The 22,333-nt window shown below is 42.0% G+C and overlaps 1 pseudogene; it reads left to right on the top strand.

Annotated features, from left to right (window-relative positions):
- Positions 1 to 15,354: 15,354 nt before the first annotated feature.
- On the top strand, positions 15,355 to 15,472 carry LOC124557533 (annotated as a pseudogene).
- Positions 15,473 to 22,333: the final 6,861 nt, after the last annotated feature.

The following is a 22,333-nucleotide window of genomic DNA, read 5'->3' as shown; positions in this document are numbered from 1 at the left end:
AGCGCTCGAAAACAATGAATCTTACACGTATTATAGTCGCTCTGGTAAGATTAGAACTCGCGACGCTCGGCGTTAAGGCTTTAATATCTTTCACACTTCCGTAACTGACTCTTCATCGCGTTTTATTTCAGTTACTCATAATCCGATAGTTGCTTCAGACTTGTTTCCCCTTTCAGGTTTCTTTTCATATTTTCGAACCACTCTAAAAATAAAACGGTGAATCGACGATGAGTAAAAACGGGACTACATTCGAAAATACACACCATTTCATACTTGAAAAAATAAGTCCGTCATTGTCCCACAACTAATAATTTTCAATCTTCATTACATTCGCTGTATTTGAATAGTTGAACAAAAGTTATGACTTTTGGAAGGAGAAAAATCACATAGATGCTACCGCTTAAAATCAACGTAGGACACAATCAACTTAAGTAACAATTACACTGGATGAGACTGGAAGTATTAAAGTTAGTATGTGTAATTGTATATAAAAAGACAGTGGGGCAGGTAGGTCATGTGAACCGACGTGCCCATATTTAAGTGGTCCAAATGGTTCAAATGGTTCTGAGCACTATGGGACTTAACTTCTGAGGTCATCAGTCCCCTATAACTTAGAACTACTTAAACCTAACTAACCTACGGACATCACACACATCCACGCCCGAGGCACGATTCGAACCTGCGACCGTAGCGGTCGCTCGGTTCCAGACTGTAGCGCCTAGAACCGCTCGGCCACCCCGTCCATTGTGACCCATTTTCATAATGAGATTACTTTGGTTCTTTTACGAAAACGTTTTAAAGATCTATTTCCGTACACAGTGTCAAAATATTCCTTGATCTATTTTTTTTAATCGTTGCACACACTTGTTCAATAAGAGCATTGTTTTGGAGCACACAAAAATACATAGAAAACGTAAAATTTCACTAACAAGAAAATATAAAATGCGTGCCAGCCATCGCCCTAGAATGTAACTGTTACTCAACCTCCTTGGCTGCCTATTGTAACGAAATAATACCAATTGGCCACAGTGCCCCTATGGCAAAAGTGCCCTGCTGTCGCCTACTATCCGCCAGTCGCTACGTATGACCCTTTTCCATCACTGGTTCTTCACTAGCATCACAGTCCTAGCAGTATGCCCTATAAGAAACGAAATCTTACCATATGAGAAACCTTTTTAAAGGAGACAATTTACTTTACCCACTTGTAACACACTCACGTGTTGCAGTGTTGAGACGTAGCCTACACTGTTGATCAAAACATGATGATCACCAGCTTAATAGCGAGTTGTTCCACCTTTGGAATACAGTACAACAGCAATTCTACATGGCGTTGATTAGACAAGTTCTTGGCTGGTTTCCCGAGCGGTATTACACCAGAAGTCTACGCGCAGGTCGAGCAGTTCTTCTAAATTAGAGGTCGGTGTTTTTCCGATGCGAAGCCGGGGCACAGTAGCGCCTCAGATGTTGCCCAGCAGGTTCAGATACCGCGAATTTGATGCCCAAAATTTCAACGTGTGTTCACAATTATGTTCCTCAAACCAATGTGTCACGATTCTGGATGTGTGGCACCGACAATTACCCTACTGGGAGTGTCATAACCGTCGGAGAAGACAATCGCGCATGAAGGGATGCATGGTCTACAATAAGGATCACGTAGGCCACAGCTGTCATGGTGCCATCGATTACTACCAACCGTCGCATGGAACTACCAGTAAATGTCCCCCATAGCATAATACGCCTTCCATCGACGTCCGTTTGTGGCACAGCCTTTGGCCTGGTGTAATAAGAAACGCGATTCAACTGACGAAACACGTTTTCATTGATCTACCATCGAACCTCGATGATCTTGTGGCCACCACATTCGCAAATTACGATATCGCTAAGTCAACTTGGGAACACGTAGGAGTCGTCTGCTGCGGGACGCTTGTACAATAATGCACGCTGAACAGACAGCCTAAACGTATTTTGCGTGCACCAGCTCTTTACTTTGTCATCAAATCTGCGGCTGACAACCACCTATCCTGCTTTTCCGAGCAGAAAGCCACCGACCTCTACGTTCTGCGATGGGGCATGGACATCGAACACCTCGTCGCTTCCTAGTGATTTCGCCGTCCTTCAACTAATTTCCATAAATGCTCACTACAATAGCAAGCGAACAGCCTACCAGCTTCGCCTTTCCCGAGATGCTCATTGCCAGCCACAACAGTCTATCCTTGGTCAAAGTCGGTAATGTTAGTCAGTATAGTATCGTCGCTGTAATGATTACCTATCCGTCTCAGTAAATTCCTTACCGCGTCACATGCCGACACCACCAGGTGCCATTCAGTCTGGCGCTGGTCATAATGTTTTGACTCATTAACTTACACACGCAGACAGAAGAACGACGCACCACGAAATAAATATCCGAAAGGGGTGGAAATTGGTAGATGTGATCAAAAATGGTTCAAATGGCTCTGATCACTATGGGACTCAACATTTTAGGTCATAAGTCCACTAGAACTTAGAACTACTTAAACCTAACTAACCTAAGGACATCACACACACCCATTCCCGAGGCAGGATTCGAACCTGCGACTGTAGCAGTCCCGCGGTTCCGGACTGCAGCGCCAGAACCGCACGGCCACCGCGGGCGGCTAGATGTGATCGTTTACATACCAACAAATGATTACAGATTCAGAATTATTGGATTATTTATTCAAGAGAAAGAGCTTCCAAAATTCAGTAAGTCAATAAAGCGATGGTCCACCCCTGACCCTTATGCAAGCAACTATCCGGCTTGTCCTTGATATACAGAGTTGTTGAATGTCCTCCAGAGGCATATAGTGCCAAATTCGGTGCAATTGGCGCTTTAAACCGTCAACTTCCAGCGCTGGTCGGAAGGCCGTGCCCGTAACGCTCCAAACATTCTCAATTGGTTAGAGATCCGGGGACTCTGCTGGCCAAGGCAGGGTTTGGCAAGCACGGAGATAAGCGGTAGAAACACTCGCTACGTGCAAACGGGCTTATCTTAAGGGCAACAAAACGGGGCGTAGAGTATCGTCATCATACCGATGTGCTGTGAGGGGGAGAGGGGAGTGCTGACGGGGCTCGGGGGTGGGCAGTCGCGAAGGACAACCAAAGAAGTTCTGCTGTGAAATGAAATGATGTCACAGATCATCACTCCCGGACCATATGGTAGACGACAGGCAGGTTGGTTTCCATCGCTGCCTGTGGCGCCTCCATACACGTCGTCGTTGTTCACTGGGACTCAGTTCGAAGCAGGACTCATCACCAAAGACGATTCTACTCCCGTCAATGATATTCCATGATGAAGACGTGTCTGGTGATGCCCAGGACAGCAGTGATATAAGAACCGGACGGTTGACCGTCATACGGCCTGACGACCAGGAATGATGGTCCAGGATGCCAATTCGTTTCATAGCATGACCCCTTTGGTTGTCACGCGCGGCATCCTCACTGCACAGTGACACGTCGATGATATTCTATGTCCCGTTTTGTTGTTCTTCATGGCAAGCCTACATTTCATCAAAATAATCCCCACACGCATACGGTGAGAGTTTCTTCAGCTCGTCTTCACGTTTCCCAAACCTTACCTTGGATAGCAACGTCCAGTGGAGGATACATAATGGATGCGCACGGGGCGCGCGCCCCTCCCTTGCGGGGCCGCCCCCATTGCCACCCACGTCATTCCCGCCAGTCAGCCCGCACGCTATTCGTTCGATTCTTTCGTCAGTCGACTCAAGCGAATCGAGTTATGGAGCAGTTGTACTTTCCAATATAGGAATCGAACCTGGGAATCGAACCCGCTCACTTAGGATTGACATTCTGTCGTGCTGACCACTTTTTGTTTTTTGTTGATCTCATTTTTTTCTATATTGTCCTTTGAATTTGTTAGTGGTGGACGTCTGATGACACCCGTTCAGGTTGCTCGTTGATCTGTTCACTCATTTTTTTTTTTTTTTTTTATTACAGAGGTGAGATAAACCCTCTGACCGAACACGCTGAGCTACCGTGCTGGCACCACTCAGCTACCGGGGGCGGACACTGCTATAATTAGAAATTATGATAGAGAGAAATTTTAAATAGGAGTGCAAGCAGCAGGGGGTATGAGGGAGAAGGATGGTGAAGGGAGGAGAAGAATATGGATATGATGAAACACAGTTAAGTAAATATGAATGAAATGAAGATTGCGTGGCTAATGGAGACAGAAGAAGAGGAAGGAGAGAAAGGAGCAAGACAGGAGACACTAGCCTTGCTATTTGACAGAGGGGAGGATTGGCCTTGTACATTAATTTTGTAAGTAGGCTGTTTAGGTTTTTATGTTGGTAACGCCATGTAGCGCTCTATATGAAAATCACTGACTGTGCTGTGTGAAGGCTGTGGTTGGTTTGCATTGTTGGAGTAATATTCGCCATTGTAGCGTTGGGCAGTTGGTTGTTAACAGCGCGTAGCGTTGCGCCGTTGGAGGTGAGCCGCCAGCAGTGGTGAATGTGGGGAGTGAGATGGCGGAGTTTTGAGAGCGGATGATCTGGACAGAGACAGTAAATTTGTAAGACTAGATGTCGTGAACTGATATATATATATATATATATATATATATATATATATATATATATATATATATATATATATAATATGACTTTTGAGCAATATTAAGGTAAATACATTGTTTTTTCTCTATCAAAGTCTTTCATTTGCTAACTATGCCTGTCAGTAGTTAGTGCCTTCAGTAGTTTGAATCTTTTATTTAGATGGCAGTAGTGGCGCTCGCTGTATTGCAGTAGTTTGAGTAACGAAGATTTTTGTGAGGTAAGTGATTTGTGAAAGGTATAGGTTATTGTTAGTCAGGGCCATTCTTTTGTAGGGATTATTAAAAGTCAGATTGCGTTGCGCTAAAAATATTGTGTGTCAGTTTAGTGTTGATCAGAATAGGGAAAGAGCGAAATGTCTGAGTACGTTCAGTGCTGCTCAGCTGTTTGAAAATCAAATAATGTAAGAGGCTTATCAGCACAGTAATTCATTAATTTTTCTAAGGGGACGTTACAATTTTCTCGAAAACGTTATGAGGATGATAGTAGGAAATGCTTCAAATTCTTCTTAAAAGCAGCAGGGATTAAATATTGTGCAAGGTAAGGGGCAGTTTGTTCCAGAGGTGGATAGCGGCAATAGAGAAAGAGTTTGCAGATGTTTTTGTTTTGTGAGTGGGCAGAGTTATGATACCAAATAACAATGACTACGTGTTTCGATTATGATGGCATGAAAGGTGTTTAATCTCTGAAACAAGGTACTGGGGTGCTTGCGCGACGAGGAGCCAGTGAAGTAGACATACCCAATTTGTCCGGCCAGAGCCACCCTAGCTGGGATTATGAAGGACTAACATGATCATATGGGTGAATGTTGCAGGCGTAACGCACACAGGCATTCATGGTTAGTTCTAAACGTCTTTTGTTTCCACTACTCATGCCCTGTTGAATTACGTCCCTATAGTGGAGGCTCGGTAGAACGAGTGCTTGCACGAGTTGGCGATTCACGTCTTGTGGTAAGACGTTTTTGAGAGCATACAGACAACCGGAAGTCTTCCGGCACACTGCGACTGTATTCTCTGCCCGGTTGAGATGCTCATCCAAAGTTACACCCAAGTTCTTAACTGTTTCCTGATATGATATGGGAAGACCGTCTAGCAGAATAGGAGGCAGCCGTTCGCGAAAATCTGAACTTATTAATTTCTGATGAGCTGTTAAGATTACTTGTGTCTTCTTCACATTTAGTTTAAGACCCAGGTTTTTCGTCCATGTCACCACTGAAGACAGATAATCATTCATCTGAGCGACTGAAGTGTTTATATCTACAGGTCTGACGCTTAGGGAAAGCTGTAGGTCGTCGGCAAAGAAATCATATTTACAGGACTGATCCTTGTGGCACTCCTGAAGAGACATGTTTCCAGGAAGATTTTTCATTTACACAGACAACACATTGCTGTCTGGCTTTTAAGTAGCTTTCAAACCACCTCATAGCACTATCTGAGAAATTAAAGCAATTTGTCAAAGTTAACAGTGTCAAAAGCTTTGATGAAGTCTAGTAGCGTCAATATTGTTGCTTTTCGGCTGTCGATGGCATATTTCAGGTCATCAATTACTTTAATTAGAGCAGTGACTGTGTTGTGGTGTTTACGGAATCAGGACTGAAATTTGTCATATAGGTTGAATTGGTGCAGAAGTGCAGTGATTTGATCATGAACAACAAATTCAAGTGGTTTGGAAACAGCGGCCAGTATGCTAATTGATAGGTAAACACTAGGCAGATGCGGGTTTTCGATCTTAGGGATTTGTCGAATTATGCTTCTGTTCCATGCACTGGGACGTACTCCGTTCACGGGGGAAAAATGAAATATGTCAGTTAAGACCTGTACTAAGATATCTGCAACATTCTTAAACATGGTTATACTGATAGTGTCATTGCCTGTCGTATCAGAAGAGATTCTCATCACTGCTTTTCTTGCGTATTTATTGTTATGTGTTTTTGATGGAAGGTATTGTGGTTAGTTAACCAGTTATGGGATTGTTGTGCAAGGTAATTATCAACTGTATAATTATTCAGAGATGTAGAGATGAATTCATTTAATTCGTTAGCTGAGACATGAAAAGCAGTTTCCGATTTTACCTTTCCGACTCCGAAGCTACGGAGATTCTTCCAGAATCGTGGGCGTCAGATCGCTGCATACAAGGGAGCGGACTTGCTTGTGGGCAGCATCCCTATTATTCATCATTTGACGTAATTCAGCTGTCAGGCATTGAGCAGGAGATTTTCTTACACGGATTGTGCATAGACGTGCATGCTTGTCATATAGGGCAGTGAGTTTATCACCTAGTTCATTAATTTTGCGCCGGCCGTTGTTGAAGTTCAGACCCAAGTTTCGAGAAGTATAGGCTTTTTTAAGTTTTTATTGATTGCTTTAAATTCCTCCTAGCCAAGAAGATCTTTCAGCTCCGGTAGATTGTATGTTTTCATGGGTATTATGGTTCCTAAGCATCTATTGCACTAGAGCGACAACTGCACAAGAGCAGAAACTTAACAAACATAACCATGCTGTTTCAATGAGTGTGAGAAGGATTGTGGCTTATACTCCCACATCCGTCTTAGTACATAGTCTCACTGTTACCCACTTCTTCATGAATAATGTTTAAACACATGTCATTCAAAGCTTTGCCTCTTCTTTTAAGAGAATTCGGTTCTTCTATTTAATAAACATTCTGGAGATGATGTGAGATCATACTCGGCTTCCAAACATGCCAGTAAGTTTTCCCTGCCTCCAGATTATAAATTAAAAGAGCACCATGAATGATTACCACAGCATCTTCATAGTACTTCAGATTCTAGAATGCTTCACATTTCAATGCTACAAAACCGACTTTTACCAGAAGATGATGTTTGGGGATACTGCCCCACTTTTTATCGTGGGTGGTTGAAATTATGATATTTGACTGTTTACAATAAGTGGGGCAATCCTAAACACGGTCTATTACTAGAAAAACAAATTCAGCCAAATCCTATCAATAAACTATAAAAAAAGTCAGTTATATTATAAACCGAACTGTACATGAAAATCATTGAAAATCAGAAAAATTAAAATTTTTAACTGAATATAAAAATGATTAGGAATTGGGTTATTGTAAATTGTTAGCTGAATAAAAAATATCATGCTAAAAATTTTTTAAAATTTAAACTCTAGAAAGTATAAACCTTATAAGAAATAAACTTGTTTTTTCATTTCTAAAAATCTAAAAAAAATTCTGCCTCATAAATCAGCTTCACAAAGCTAATGTTTAAATATTCACAACCTACATAAACTCAGTTTTCATTTTTAAAAATCTGATATATTATTATGTAATAAAGTAGAAACAATTAAGTGTAACTAATGTGTGTGGTGAACTTAAATATAATAATTTTTTTTTTTTTTTTGAAAAACTGAAGAGACAAGCAAGTTAAATTTAATATCTGAAGAAAAAATTTTTAACTATCTCTAATTATATACAATTCAGAAGTTGAACACATTATTATGGTAACGATTATTTGAGATGGCTTTATGGAGAAGGAGATTACGAACATAAATTTTATAATTATGTGGGATGAGATATAGAGATATTTGGGAAGAAATTAACAACTTGAACTCTCTGTTTTCTATGACTATAATAAAATAGCAGATTAACAACTTAAGCATATTGTTATTATGTACTGGAAGATTGTAATTTACCCACAAAGATTTTACTAAAAATATTATAAAATTACAGTCTACCAGTACAGAATTTACCAAAGATATTACGAAATTTCAGTCAGGTATGTAAATTGTTATTAAAAGTTCCTCACTGAATAAGAAATATATATAAGATAACTGTATAAATACAATTTCCTTATATTGATTTCAAAATTCTCAGGTAATATGCTCTGGTGTGCATAATATGATAAATTCTTATTGCCATAATAAATTGTGTAAGCTAAAGTATCACTAGCAATTTTTTGAATTTAAATATTTTACTTAGCATGCAATTTCACAAAAGTTCCTTGTATTGATACACTTTTTATCCTTGAGTAAGATGACATAAATAGAATAATTTGTAATAAGATTAAATGTGTTTATATGAATACCTCTTTTTAATTGAGGTACTTGTTTAAAATCACGAAAAGTTTCATAAGTTTTTGGAAAGCTATTAAGATGGCTCACAATTCCACATCTCTTGAAAGAAAATTTCATTCCTTCCATTTTTAAATGGATATTTTGTAACTTAACGTTATTGAATAAAAAAGACTCAACCTACTGATTATTTTTATATGTTCTATGACTACTTTACGTGTTGCTAAATATTATTCCATTTTCAATTTAAAAATGGATATTTTTGGGAGGAACAAAACGATAAAATTTGAAGAAAAGGTAAAAATGGATAGGAAATCACAACCAAAAAGTAATAAACACGAATCAGAATAAAACAAATTTAGGAAAAGTAGAACCAAATATTAATATAAAAGTTAATAAACAGGAATTAGGAATAAAATGAAATGTAAATATGGGTTAGAATCGAAAATTAATGAACATGAATGTGAGAGAAAACAAAAAATGTTTCCTTTAGCTTCAGTGGTAGCCCACATATTCTGAAATTAATTTTCATGTGTTGGTAGAAGGTTGGCCTCCTCTGCAATTCTCACACGCCTTCATCCTCCAATTTTTAGCTCCTTGTCATCTAGTGTCCAGTGCTCAACCGTTTCCTAATTGTTGACAGGAAAGTATAGGAGACAGCCTCGTCGTACTCCTTTTCCTACTTCTATCCACTTGGTACTTTCTCCTCATACATTCAATAGCGCTTTTTGAGTTAAATATAATGAGTTTATAAGTAGAGGGAACAGTACTGTCTTACCCCTTTTCCAACTTCTGTCCACCTGATACTTTCTCCTCTCACAATCACTGACGCTTTTTGATTTAAATATAGTGAGTTTATAAGTCGTCTGGTTCCCAGCCCACTCTCTTTTCCCTCATTACAGTTGCAAGCTTATCCCAAGCCACATTATCAGGTATATGAAACACATGTGTAGGTCTCTTTCGTTTACAGTAAAACCTACATCCAAAAATTCGCAAGAGTCATGTTGAATCTCTTTTGTCTGAATTTTGTCTAAAACCAAATTGCTCCTCAGCGAGAGTCTCCTACAGTACCTTTTCAAGTATTTTGTAGATGATTCTTAACATAATTTTGGCGGCATGTCAAACTCCACTAATTGTCCTATGCCCGCTATATTTTTTGGATCCTTGTTTTTATATTCCATACCTTTATTAATGAAAACAGAACCATTACAGGATGACTTTGTTTTCCGTTTGTTTGAATCCATTTTTCACAGGAATGGACAGATGTATCACGTTGGCATTTATGTAAAATACTGAGGTCTGCAGTCCCTTTGCGTTGTAAAACATTTAAGCTTCTAGGTCAATGCAGTCAAAAGATACGTCAATTTAAGTCACGTACTGTGTTACTCGCAAACTCTTTCAACAAAACCTGTAGGTGAACTATCATCTTCTTGTTTTTCTTGTGGGTTTGTCCCTTCTCAACGCAGTATCGGTATGATTATTTGGCATGGTTACTGTAAAGGGTAGCCTAATTCCCTTCATGCCGACAATGCACCTCCCCCCCCCCCCCCCACCCCCCCTCTTTCTTTCCGAAAAAGAAAATCCAACTGAATGTTTTTCATCATCGATGTTAGATTTTGAAGATCAGCTATTGGTCTACACAGCCAACATGAAATCCTTTCTGAAAGAAGACTAAAGTTTATGGGGTACATTCTAGGCATGGAAAATGGAGGAATTCTCAAATAAGCACTGTTGTGGAAACCAACGGATGGATACAGAAGCAGAGGAAGACCTCTTAACACCTAAAAACAAACTTTTGCTAAAGATCTTCAATTCATGGATATGAGTTGGCAGGAAGCTGAAAACGTGACAGCCAGTCGAGTTCGCTGGAGGAAATGTCTAGCACGATATATTACCTAGCATTGCAGGAAGTACGTCTAAGCCTGAACTCAAGCACAAATTTCACAATTTCAATTTCATAATAAAAATGGCAAGCGATAAATAAACTCATGGCAACTGGAATACCAAACTCGCATATCTAATACTATATCTGTAACCAACTGTACCTCTGCGACCAACAGAAACTGGACTGATGTTACACGTAACGTTTTATTCGAGCTAGCCTATGCTACTACCCTCTGAAATATTTAATATTCCTCCTGAAATATCTTGTATACAGACAAAGTCTCATACGAAAACAACAAAATTGTTCATTTCCATTACGAAAAATAGGTTACGACATTGGCAGCAAACTCACTATGTGCTTAGGAAGGAAGATTAGTATGTGACGTCGGGTCGAAGGCAATGTCATCACAGAGAGAGTTTAGGCTCAGATTGAAAAAGTAAATAGCTGGTGACATTTCAGAGGAACAAACCCAGTTAATGGCTTGAGCGATTAATGGAAACAAAGGAAAACCGAAATCTGGAGGGGCATACGAGGATTTGAACCATCATCCCTTCATATGCAAGTCCATTGTTTTACCGCTACCCAATATTTCTCGTTGCTGTGTGTGAATACTGAAGAAAGAACACCGTACTATGCCTCTGAAACTCAATTTAGCATTATGTCTCAGCCACCCATCGTTCTCTATCTTTGCCTCACAGTGCAGTTGCACTTTCAGAGATCCACGCAATAAATTTGACTGCTCTTGGCAGAGTTTATACCTTAATGTAGGTTGTGGAACATGTACTCAGCATTTATGATGTAAATAACTGCAGTTCTTTGCGGCAGTCTAACGTTATTTGCGTAACAAGCAACTGTAATTCTTCGTGGCAGTCTAACGTTATTTGCGTGAAAAGCCCGCTATTGAACTAGAGAGAATTTAATTTCGGCTGTAGATTCTTAGAAGTATTCGTATGAAGAATAAGTACTTTCGATATGAATGCGACTATGAGGGATTGAAGAACTATTATAGCGGGAAAATATCGGGGATGTAAGGGAAGCGCGCTTGAGCGGAAGCGGAGCGGTTTGCGTTTAGGACGCATTGGAATTCTGCGGGCGAGTTGCGGGCCAACCCATTCGCCCCACCTGCGGCCATATTTACGGCAGGTCGCCGCATCGCCCCAGGATGAGCAGCGCTTGGCATTTCGCAGCCGCCACGCGTTTATTCCTGAACCGCTCCGAGATCTTCCGCCTTGGGTGAACAGAGACCTGATGTAGGACAGTGAATGCACCGTCTGCAGCGAAATAGTTCTCTGTGAACAGCGAGAACCCACAAGACGAAAGAAGGAAGAAAAAAAATTGAAAATCCAAGTCAGTATGTAAGGGTAAACAGGAAATTTTTTTGGTCAAAATGGAGCATATGACGCATTCGCTATCAATACAAAACTGATATCGAAAGTGCCACGTCTATACGTTTGCACAGCAAAGCACTCTATAATGTGGGGGCGGTGAACAATGTATCAGTACAGGCAATTTCCTATCCTTTTTCATTCACGTATTTAGCGACGGAAAATTTGTTGAGTAAGATGTGAAAAAACTACTGTATAAAATATTAGACGGTTTGGAGGAGGGTTGCATTTAAGTTTGGACTATATAGATTTTTCGAGACGGTGTTCAAACTGCCGTGTTATGATTATTGGTTTAGAGAAATTTCATCCGTATACGTTAACGTACAAGTGGCATATGCTTGCTAATTACTGTCGGACACGCTCAAAACAACCGAGTGGTTCATGAATAATGGCTGCAGCTTCAGTTAAACGGGAAAAAAAGCTCTTTCGGAAGGTCTGTCGGTGACCCGTACAACAAACACTTAATCCTTCCCCATAAAATGAGATTCAAATTACTTTTTCGACAACATTTCTGAAACAATATTCATCATACGGCAGTTTTTAACACCGTATCTGAAAACCACTAGCATCAGATTCATTACTGATGCCAAGAGGGTAAACGGAAAAATTTTTGTCACAGAAAAGAACTGTTTCTTTTTGTGTGTTGTAAACACTCTAAAATTATGTATACAGGGCTATTACAAATGATTGAAGCGATTTCATAAATTCACTGTAGCTCCATTCATTGACATATGGTCACGACACACTACAGATACGTAGAAAAACTCATAAAGTTTTGTTCGGCTGAAGCCGCACTTCAGGTTTCTGCCACCAGAGCGCTCGAGAGCGCAGTGAGACAAAATCGCGACAGGAGCCGAGAAAGCGTATGTCGTGCTTGAAATTCACTCACATCAGTCAGTCATAACAATGCAACGACACTTAACGACGAAGTTCAACAAAGATCCACCAACTGCTAACTCCATTCGGCGATGGTATGTGCAGTTTCAAGCTTCTGGATGCCTCTGTAAGGGGAAATCAACGGGTCGGCCTGCAGTGAGCGAAGAAACGGTTGTACGCGTACAGGGCAAGTTTCACGCGTAGCCCGCGGAAGTCGACGAATAAAGCAAGCAGGGAGCTAAACGTACCACAGCCGACGGTTTGGAAAATCTTACGGAAAAGGCTGAAGCAGAAGCCTTACCGTTTACAATTGCCACAAGCCCTGACACCCGATGACAAAGTCAAACGCTTTGAATTTTCAGCGCGGTTGCAACAGCTCATGGAAGAGGATGCGTTCAGTGCGAAACTTGTTTTCAGTGATGAAGCAACATTTTTTCTTAATGGTGAAGTGAACAGACACAATGTGTGAATCTGGGCGGTAGAGAATCCTCACGCATTCGTGCAGCAAATTCGCAATTCACCAAAAGTTAACGTGTTTTGTGCAATCTCACGGTTTAAAGTTTACGGCCCCTTTTTCCTCTGCGAAAAAAACGTTACAGGACATGTGTATCTGGACATGCTGGAAAATTGGCTCATGCCACAACTGGAGACCGACAGCGCCGACTTCATCTTTCAACAGGATGGTGCTCCACCGCACTTCCATCATGATGTTCGGCATTTCTTAAACAGGAGATTGGAAAACCGATGGATCGGTCGTGGTGGAGATCATGATCAGCAATTCATGTCATGGCCTCCACGCTCTCCCGACTTAACCCCACGCGATTTCTTTCTGTGGGGTTATGTGAAAGATTCAGTGTTTAAACCTCCTCTACCAAGGAACGTGCCAGAACTGCGAGCTCGGATCAACGATGCTTTCGAACTCATTGATGGGGACATGCTGCGCCGAGTGTGGGAGGAACTTGATTATCGGCTTGATGTCTGCCGAATCACTAAAGGGGCACATATCGAACATTTGTGAATGCCTAAAAAAACATTTTGAGTTATTGTATGTGTGTACAAAGCATTGTGAAAATATCTCAAATAATAAAGTTATTGTAGAGCTGTGAAATCGCTTCAATCATTTGTAATAACCCTGTACGTAGATTTTTACACTGTGTGCTCGCCTTATTCTCTCGTATATTATTCTCATGATACATACGCGAGATATGCGAAGTTGGCAGCAAAGTTGTCTAACAAGATCAATGTTACCTTCCTCCCAAAGATTCCAATTGACGTTTCAGAGGATTTCTGTTACAGTTTTCCCTAATTCTGATTTTGTGTGATCGTTCCACTTCATAAGGCTTCTTATTGTTAATCCTAAATATCTAAAGTATGTGGCCTGTTCCAGTACTTCGCCTAATGTCACGTGGCATGCGGCGCAGAACCATGCAGAAATGTAAGTTTGGTGTTATGAAACATTTCCATTTGAAAGGTTTCACTACTGCTTAAATCAAAGGAGAAGTTGATAAGTTTCAGATTTATGGAGTGTTTCGAGTACGATGCAAGCATTCTGACCGGTGTTGCCCGCAAGCCAATACCTGAGAGACTCATCCTGACCACCAAGTGAACTCCGGCGCTTTCCTCGGACTGTGATACATGGCGTACCGGTTTTAATAGCACAAGACAAAGTAGGGATAACCTTGGAAACAAGAACGAGAAAATCGTTGCATCATTTAGCACCTCAGACTTGTGTGTCAGTAGTATCTGCTCACAATGCAAGAGACACTGCGTGATGCGAAAACAGGAGTGTGCTGTCGTGTGTAACACGAATTTTAGGTCATATTTAGCACCACCAAACCAGAGTTTCAGATAGGAATGAGAAAAATGTCATTTATCCTTCCGTTAGTTCCTGTCTCTAAAACACCTCTTAATACACTCATTGACTCATTAGCAGTATGAGCTCTTCGACTGCTGTGCATGTAATAACCGTAGGTTATTTCAGTAGCTGTTAATTCAGCTTATTGCAAGTAACAATCAAAACAATCGATGAAGCGTGATGAGAGTGCACAGAAGGTGACCGAATTGTTGGCTGGAAACGCTATGCCCCCTCTTTTTTTATGATAGTGTGGAGAATTGCCAGATCTCACTGAAAACTTACGTAAAATCATTACTGGAAGAGTGTGCTGTTATACTTCGTTACTGGGACGTATGACGCAAAAGCTCCTTGGAAAACGAAAGAGTCTGTTAGATGAGAATTGCTTTTCCTCAACGACCAGGCTCAAAACTCAAACAGAAGTACTGACAGTGGCGAAGTAGTACGTTGTCGGATTCTTATTGTTTCCTTATACACCAAAATGTTTTGCTGTGAAGGAAGTTTCATTGGAAGTCGAAATTATTACCTCGGTGAAATAATACTTGGCACAGTAACACGAAGTCTACTTACCTGATGACATTAAACAACTAAAAACTTGTTGATTCAAATGCGTAGGCATCGTAGGAGACAATGTTCGGTCATCTCTCTAAGTAGGTATTTCATCTCCACCAGACTTAGACTTCAGACGATTACGTTGGAGTGTTAAAGTGTTACCTAAGTATACACTGCCAACGACCTTGCCGCAGTGGTAACACCGGTTCCCGTCAGATCACCGAAGTTAAGCGCTATCGGGCTGGGCTAGAATTTGGATGGGTGACCATCCGGTCTACTGAGTGCTGTTGGCAAGCGGGCTGCACTCTGCCCTTGTGAGGCAACACTGAGGAGCTACTTGATTGAGAAGTAGCGGCTCCGGTCTCGGAAACTGACATACGGCCGGGAGAGCGGTGTGCTGGTCCCATGCCCCTCCCTATCCGCACGCAGTTCCGTCTGTGGGTGAGGATGAGACGGCGGCCAGTCGGTACCTTTGGGCCTTCATGGCCTGTGCGGGAGGAGAAGTTAAGTATACACTGCAATTTTTTGTGGGAAACAAATTACGTTAATTATTCGCCAGATCGCACACTATGTTGAAAACTTTGGTGTAATGTATGGTCGAACGAAATTAAATACGTTTTGCACTTACGTGGGGCATAAATAGTATCATGAATTTTTTGAAAGCCGTTGTCTCATTGGAGTTAGGTGATAAGATATTTATTGTACTATTGTGAATGTATGCATAACCATTTGTTACACCTGAACAATCTCTGTGACACTTTTACTGAGAAACACTCTAAATGAGTCTGTTTCATTCCATTCATCCACTAAACTTAAGATAGCAAAGTTATTCTGTCCACCACTCTCCCAAAACCGTATTGAGTAACATCGCTATCGTGTTCGTATATAATCTTTGAGCAATAGGATGCCATTGTGTGGTAAGTTTACTTTTGAAATTTCCACTGGCGCTAGTGAGCTACGCACAGTGTGTGCTGTCTCTTTCGCAGCCCGTTGCGAAGTGCAAATATGAATGAGTTCATCTTGGGAAGTATCTATGCGAATAGCAATGCAGTCTGTTCAGTCTTCTATTTCTGATGTTTCTTTCTTTTCCAAATGTATTCGTATTCTTGACTGTATATTTATGTGGGCAAATTGACAACAATTTTTTTGAATGTGACAGTCATCTATGATGTAGCTCTGGAATTACACATGTATACAGGAAGGAAGCTTCGTAGCAGATACCTTACTTATCGCTTTACCTTGTGACCAACAATCGATTGTTTCGTAGATTTTGTTTCTCTCCAGAACGTTGATTTGTACTTCATGGGACTTTACTTCTTTAGTAATGATTCAACTACCACGTCGTATATTGTGGGAGAGAGAATTTCTCAAGTGTGTTTTTTGTCAACGGGCCTGTAATTACGATAATCTACATATATCTATTATAAAATTAAACGGTATCATTTTCTGTTGTTGGATATGTTTTCAATTTGTATTGTATTATACTGTATTGAACTGGGGACCTAGAAACGACGGAGAGGCTCCGTCCCCGCCTTAGCCCTCATTGGCACACAACCCCACAACAGCCTACAGCAGTCCACTCAACTCACCGCCGACCCACACCGAACCTAGGCTTATTGCGCGGTTTGGCTTCCACTGGACTCCCCTCCCTCCCCCACCAGGAACGTCAAATTCCAGACGAGTGTAACCCAAATGTTTGCATGGTAGATTAATTATGGTGTACGAGTACGTGGAGACACTGTCTGCGCAGCAACCGCCGACATAGTGCAACTAAGGCAGAATAAGGGAAACCAACCTGCATTGGCCGAGGAAAATGGAAAACCGCCGTAAAAACCATCCACAGACTGGCCGGCACACCGGACATGGACACGAATCCGCCTGGTGGATTCGTGCCGGGAACTGGCAGACCTTCCCGCTCGGGAAGCAGTGCGTTACACCGCAGGGCTAGCTTTTTTTAAATTTTATTTATTTTTTTTTAAGTTTAATTACCTCTTCCACTTCAGGCGTTGGCCCCTATCACCCATACTGCCCCCAAAAACCTATCTAGCCTAAAAACAAAAACAAAGCTAGTGCCACCGCCACTTTCATCCTGAAGCTAACTAGGACGTCCGTTCGCCACCACTTCAGGTTCCGCCAACGAACAAAAATTAAATATGCCTCTGAACATTTTATAAAAATAAAAGGAGAAAGGAAAGGGTATAATACTTTATTATATTTTATTTGTTGTTCATTGTGTTCTTATTTTGTTCTTGTTGATTTATTTGGATTCGAAAGCAGGTCTCCTGCCCACTTTTTTTAAAAATCTTTTTTATGTATATAGATATCAATGTGCGAACAGTCATAGTTAATCAAGCCTGGAAAACTAAAACAGAATGAAGACACCATCGAAGATATGAAACATAAATAACATGAAAAGAAAGCTACCACATCGTAGTTAGGCTTCCCAGTGACTGCGCCCACTGATAAAGATTGTTCAATATATGCTCGTTTGTAGTTCGTTCTGACCTCATATGCCACTGCCTGGAACATTCCAGCTGCACGGCGGGCTGTGAAAGGCACTCCATAGGTAGTTTGCGAAGCACTGTCGATATCTGGTATGCCCGGAAATAGCATGATGTCTTTCTTGCAAATAGAGCCAGAAGTCAAGGAAATTCTTGTGTCCGTCACGACAGAGGTAATGGACCGCATGTCCACGTATCCAGGTGACGGAGTTGGTTCGAATCTTGGGGTAAAATGTCTCGTCCGGAAACAATAACGTGCGTGCAGACATATGCTCCGGCCTAACTCGCAAGAGATAAGCCAGCATCTGCCGCACTAGGTGCCAAACCGGTTCTGCCTCTCCACAGCTGAGGTGGTGCTCGTCAGAATCTACTGTATTACAACCCACACAATTGGGAGATTCTGCCATGTGGATATTGTAGAGACGTTCTTGCGTCACCAGCTTCCCATTAACGACTACGTACCATTGGGAAACAACATCGGAATCAAGCATGGCATCGTGTACAGTCTTCCACACCACGCGCCACCGTACGTCAGGATATTTTAGTTCGACCACATTTAGGGGGCGGCGTTGCAGCATGTCATGATATAGGCGTCGAGTTGTGGCCATTTGTGGTGTCGTGAGCGCTACACTGCAATAACTTTGTTCTAAATAGAAACGTCCTATATAAAAGAGGGGCGCTGGGATGTCATGTAGTGGCACCGGCGCTCTTAGTGAAGCAGGTCGTAGTGCCGTCAGAAGCAGACTCGTGAGGCTCGTAGGACAACAGCGCAGCAGACATAAATGTGAGCTAACATAGAGGGCAATGGCCCTCATGGACGTTAACTAGGCCGAGACCACCTTTTTCCTTGGGGAGGGTAAGAGATACGTATCTGATCTTCAGTAACATACCAGCGGTGACGAAGTACCCCAGGGCTGCCATAATGCTACGAGCCAAGGGTTTCGGAATGGGTAGCGTTTGGGCGACATGCGGTATGCGGTACGCAAGGTATACATTGGCATAATACGCCCCTGAACGATGTTGAGGGATCGCAAGCGCTGATTTGCAATTCCGGCCCTAATTTTCTTAAGAAGGCGTCGATAATTGAGCGTCGTCGCGCGTCGCATGTCGTTCATGAAATCTAAGCCCAAGCAGCGGACAGTATCACTGAAGCGTAAGGGGGCAATGTGTTCCTGCGGTAGCCCAATCCCGATGCTCAAGGCGACAGACTTGTCAACGTTGATTTGGCTACCAGAAGCTGTACCGTAGGTTGCAATCCAGTCCAAAACCGCGACCATATTGTCAGCTCCACGTATGACGATCATCAAATCATCCGCATATGCGGTGCAGCGATAGATGGAGCCGCCGAACTGTATCCCAGTGAGCCTGTCTCGGAGACCACACAACAAGGGTCTAAGGCCAATGCAAATAACAATGTTGATAATGGACATCCCTGTCGTACTGATCGGCGGATCAGGGGGAAATGAGCATCACCACAAAATGATATGTGTCTGAGTCGGGCACTGTGAATGAAATCGGGCGGATATGGGCAGGTACAAACTCGAATCTGTCGGCTACATACTTAAGTGAAATCTCCCCGTACCTGGCTGTACCCCCCCCCCCCCCCCGCCCTCCCACACACTCTCCACCGCCCCCTTCCCCGTAGGAGATCACTACTGGGAACTCCATCAAAGTTGCTTGTTATTTGTGGCGGCTATACTGGATCAAGAGCTAGAGAGTGTCCCATAATGACAGGTGTATTGTAAGGTGACCATATCTTCAGAGGCTTAGGTGTTAGCTCACATTTTTAGTATTGTATTGTATATTAACTGGAGGCCTAGAAACGACGGAGAGGCTCCGTCCCCGCCGCACCCGCAGTGGTCCACACCCCACGATGACTACCGCAGTCCACTTCACCCCTCCGCCGCCCCGCACCGAATCGCTCCTTCAGGGTTATTGTGCCGTTTGGCCCCCTGTAGAGCCCCACCAGGGAACGTCTCACACCAGACGAGTGTAACCCCTATGTTCGCATGGTAGATTAAGGGTGGTGTACGCGTACGTGGAGAACTTGTTTGCGCAGCAATCGCCGACATAGTGTAGCTGAGGTGGAATAAGAGAAAGCAGCCCGCATTCGCCGAGGCAAATGGAAAACCGCCTAAAAACCATTCACAGACTAACCGGCTCACCGGACCTCGACACAAGTCCGCCGGACGGATTCGTGCCGGGGACCAGGCGCTCTTTGCCAGTCCGGAAAGCCGTGCGTTAGACCGCACGGCTAAACGGGCGGGCACATTTTTAGTAACTAATGAATGGCTAAGACCCGATTTGTATGTAGGAGTTTGATAAGAAAAAGAATCTGTAAGGAAAGAAATTTTTCATAAGAGAATTGTACTTACTGGCACATCGTATGAAGATATCTATTGCAATCGACAGAAAGCAGAACTTGCGACGTAAAGCTAAACCGCTGGGCGGGAGAAGCCAGGGCAGTGTCAGGATCGTCAGAGCGGAGCAAGAGAGCCGGGAATGTTGGGACATGAAAGTGACGATGGCGAATTATATGGAAGTGCTATAGAAATATGTGAGATAATTAACAGTTTTAAACAGTACTGAGGATATAAGATCGGAGCGATTATTGAATAAGAAAATTAATGAACAAGTTTTGTTTTAACGAAGAGTTTGGTGTGGTGAAATAATGTGGTGCAATCAATGGAAATGTTGTTTGATGACAGTTGGTGCAAAAAACAAACTAGAAACAATAAGTGATATTTCGTTTAATCTCATACCTAAGATTCAACATCAAGAGAAAATCAAGCCACTAAACCTAAGTTCACAGACATCTTTACGGTAATACACATCAGATTGCATGCATATATAACAGAACACTGTTTCAAGATAAAGACTCAGGAATTTCAAAGATATGGATTAAAGTTCGCATTCTTCTACGTCATATGAACAGATATAAAATCCGTTGTGCAAATAAACATTTAAAAACTAATACCTAAAAGTTAAAAAACGTAACGATCCAGTAGCAGGCGCTTTGTACCTGAGAACCCATGCCAGAAGAAGGCACTTCATTTATGGCGCACCATGCCAGGATCAGACATGTTATGCTTGTCCTCCTGTGCCAGGATTTTAACAGAAAGAAATAATGTAAACAGTTTATATTGAAAGGCCATGTTATAGCATTCACTAATTGTTTGGAAATAACCTTATGAAAAGTTCTGGCACTAAGAAGCTCCTCCCACTGGAGTGTTATCAGTGGCACATAGCGAAATATCGGCAATCCCCCATGAGGCTGATTGGTTTAAAGGCCTGAAGGCGAAAACATTTTCGTGGAAGTATTAGGAATTCACAGAATTGAGGAGTTGCTTGCCAGTCGTCCCAGGTGTAGGAGGCAGGTTATGTTCTTGCAGGAACATATATAATGGATTCAAGTGTTTGAAATTTCGACGTTAGTGATCTTCTGGAAAGCCTACAATAATTCTAAAGCACTTTCCTGTGTGTGAACATGAAATTCCGCTTCCTCATTTTCAGATACTCTGGCCGAGTACTGCAATTTAGTGAGCATGCTCATGCTCATCAGGGAGAGGTCTCCTATCACGCCGTGGAGTCTTTAGTAGTCAGAGGTGGTGTTTGATAAATGTGACGCAATTGCCAAAGTCTGTTTGAAACAAATAAATACGTTTGTATCTGTGTAAAACTTAAGTGTGATGATTCTGTGTGACTTATTTAAACTGGATCAGTACAGAAAATTGATTTGGGTCCTTTAACAAAAGTTGAGTAGTACATCGCGTAATGTGCCTTAAGTGCAAACGTCACGAGTGAGACTTAGTGCGAGGCCATGGTAACTCTGAGAACGAGACGAAGGAATATTTTAACTTTTCTTACACACCTTCTTCCCACCCTGCAGTCACAAATACATCTAATATACATCAAATACATCTATACAAGGGCGATGTTCTTGAGGACAATATTATAGAAATGGAAGAGAATGTAGATGAAGATGAAATGAGGAATATGATACTGCGTGATGAGTTTGACAGAGCACTGAAAGACCTAAGTCGAAACAAGGCCCCGGGAGTAGACAACATTCCATTAGAACTACTGACAGCCTTGGGAGGGCCAGGTCTAACAAAACTCTACCATCTAGTGAGAAAGATGTATGAGATAGGCGAAATACCCTCAGACTTCAAAAAGAATGTAATAATTCCAATCCCAAAGAAAGTAGGTGTTGACAGATGTGAAAATTACCGAAATATCAGTTTAATAAGCCACGGCTGCAAAATACTAACACGAATTCTTTACAGACGAATGAGAAAACTGGTAGAAGCCGACCTCGGGGAAAATCAGTTTGGATTCCGTAGAAATGTTGGAAAACGTGAGGCAATACTGACCCTACGACTTATTTAGAAAATAGATTAAGGAAAGGCAAACCTACGTTTCTAGAATTTGTAGACTTAGAGAAAGCTTTTGACAATGTTGACTGGAATACTCTCTTTCAAATTCTGAAGGTGGCAGGGGTAAATTACAGGGAGCGAAAGGCTATTTACAATTTGTACAGAAGCCAGATGGCAGTTATAAGAGTCGAGGGGCATGAAAGGGAAGCTGTGGTTGGGAAGGGAGTCAGACAGGGTTGTAGCCTAACCCTGATGTTACTCAATCTGTATATTGAGA

Source organism: Schistocerca americana, chromosome X (genome assembly GCF_021461395.2).
Source record: "Schistocerca americana isolate TAMUIC-IGC-003095 chromosome X, iqSchAmer2.1, whole genome shotgun sequence".
Taxonomy (NCBI): Eukaryota; Metazoa; Arthropoda; class Insecta; order Orthoptera; family Acrididae; genus Schistocerca; species Schistocerca americana.
This window is presented reverse-complemented; position numbering and strand designations above follow the sequence as displayed.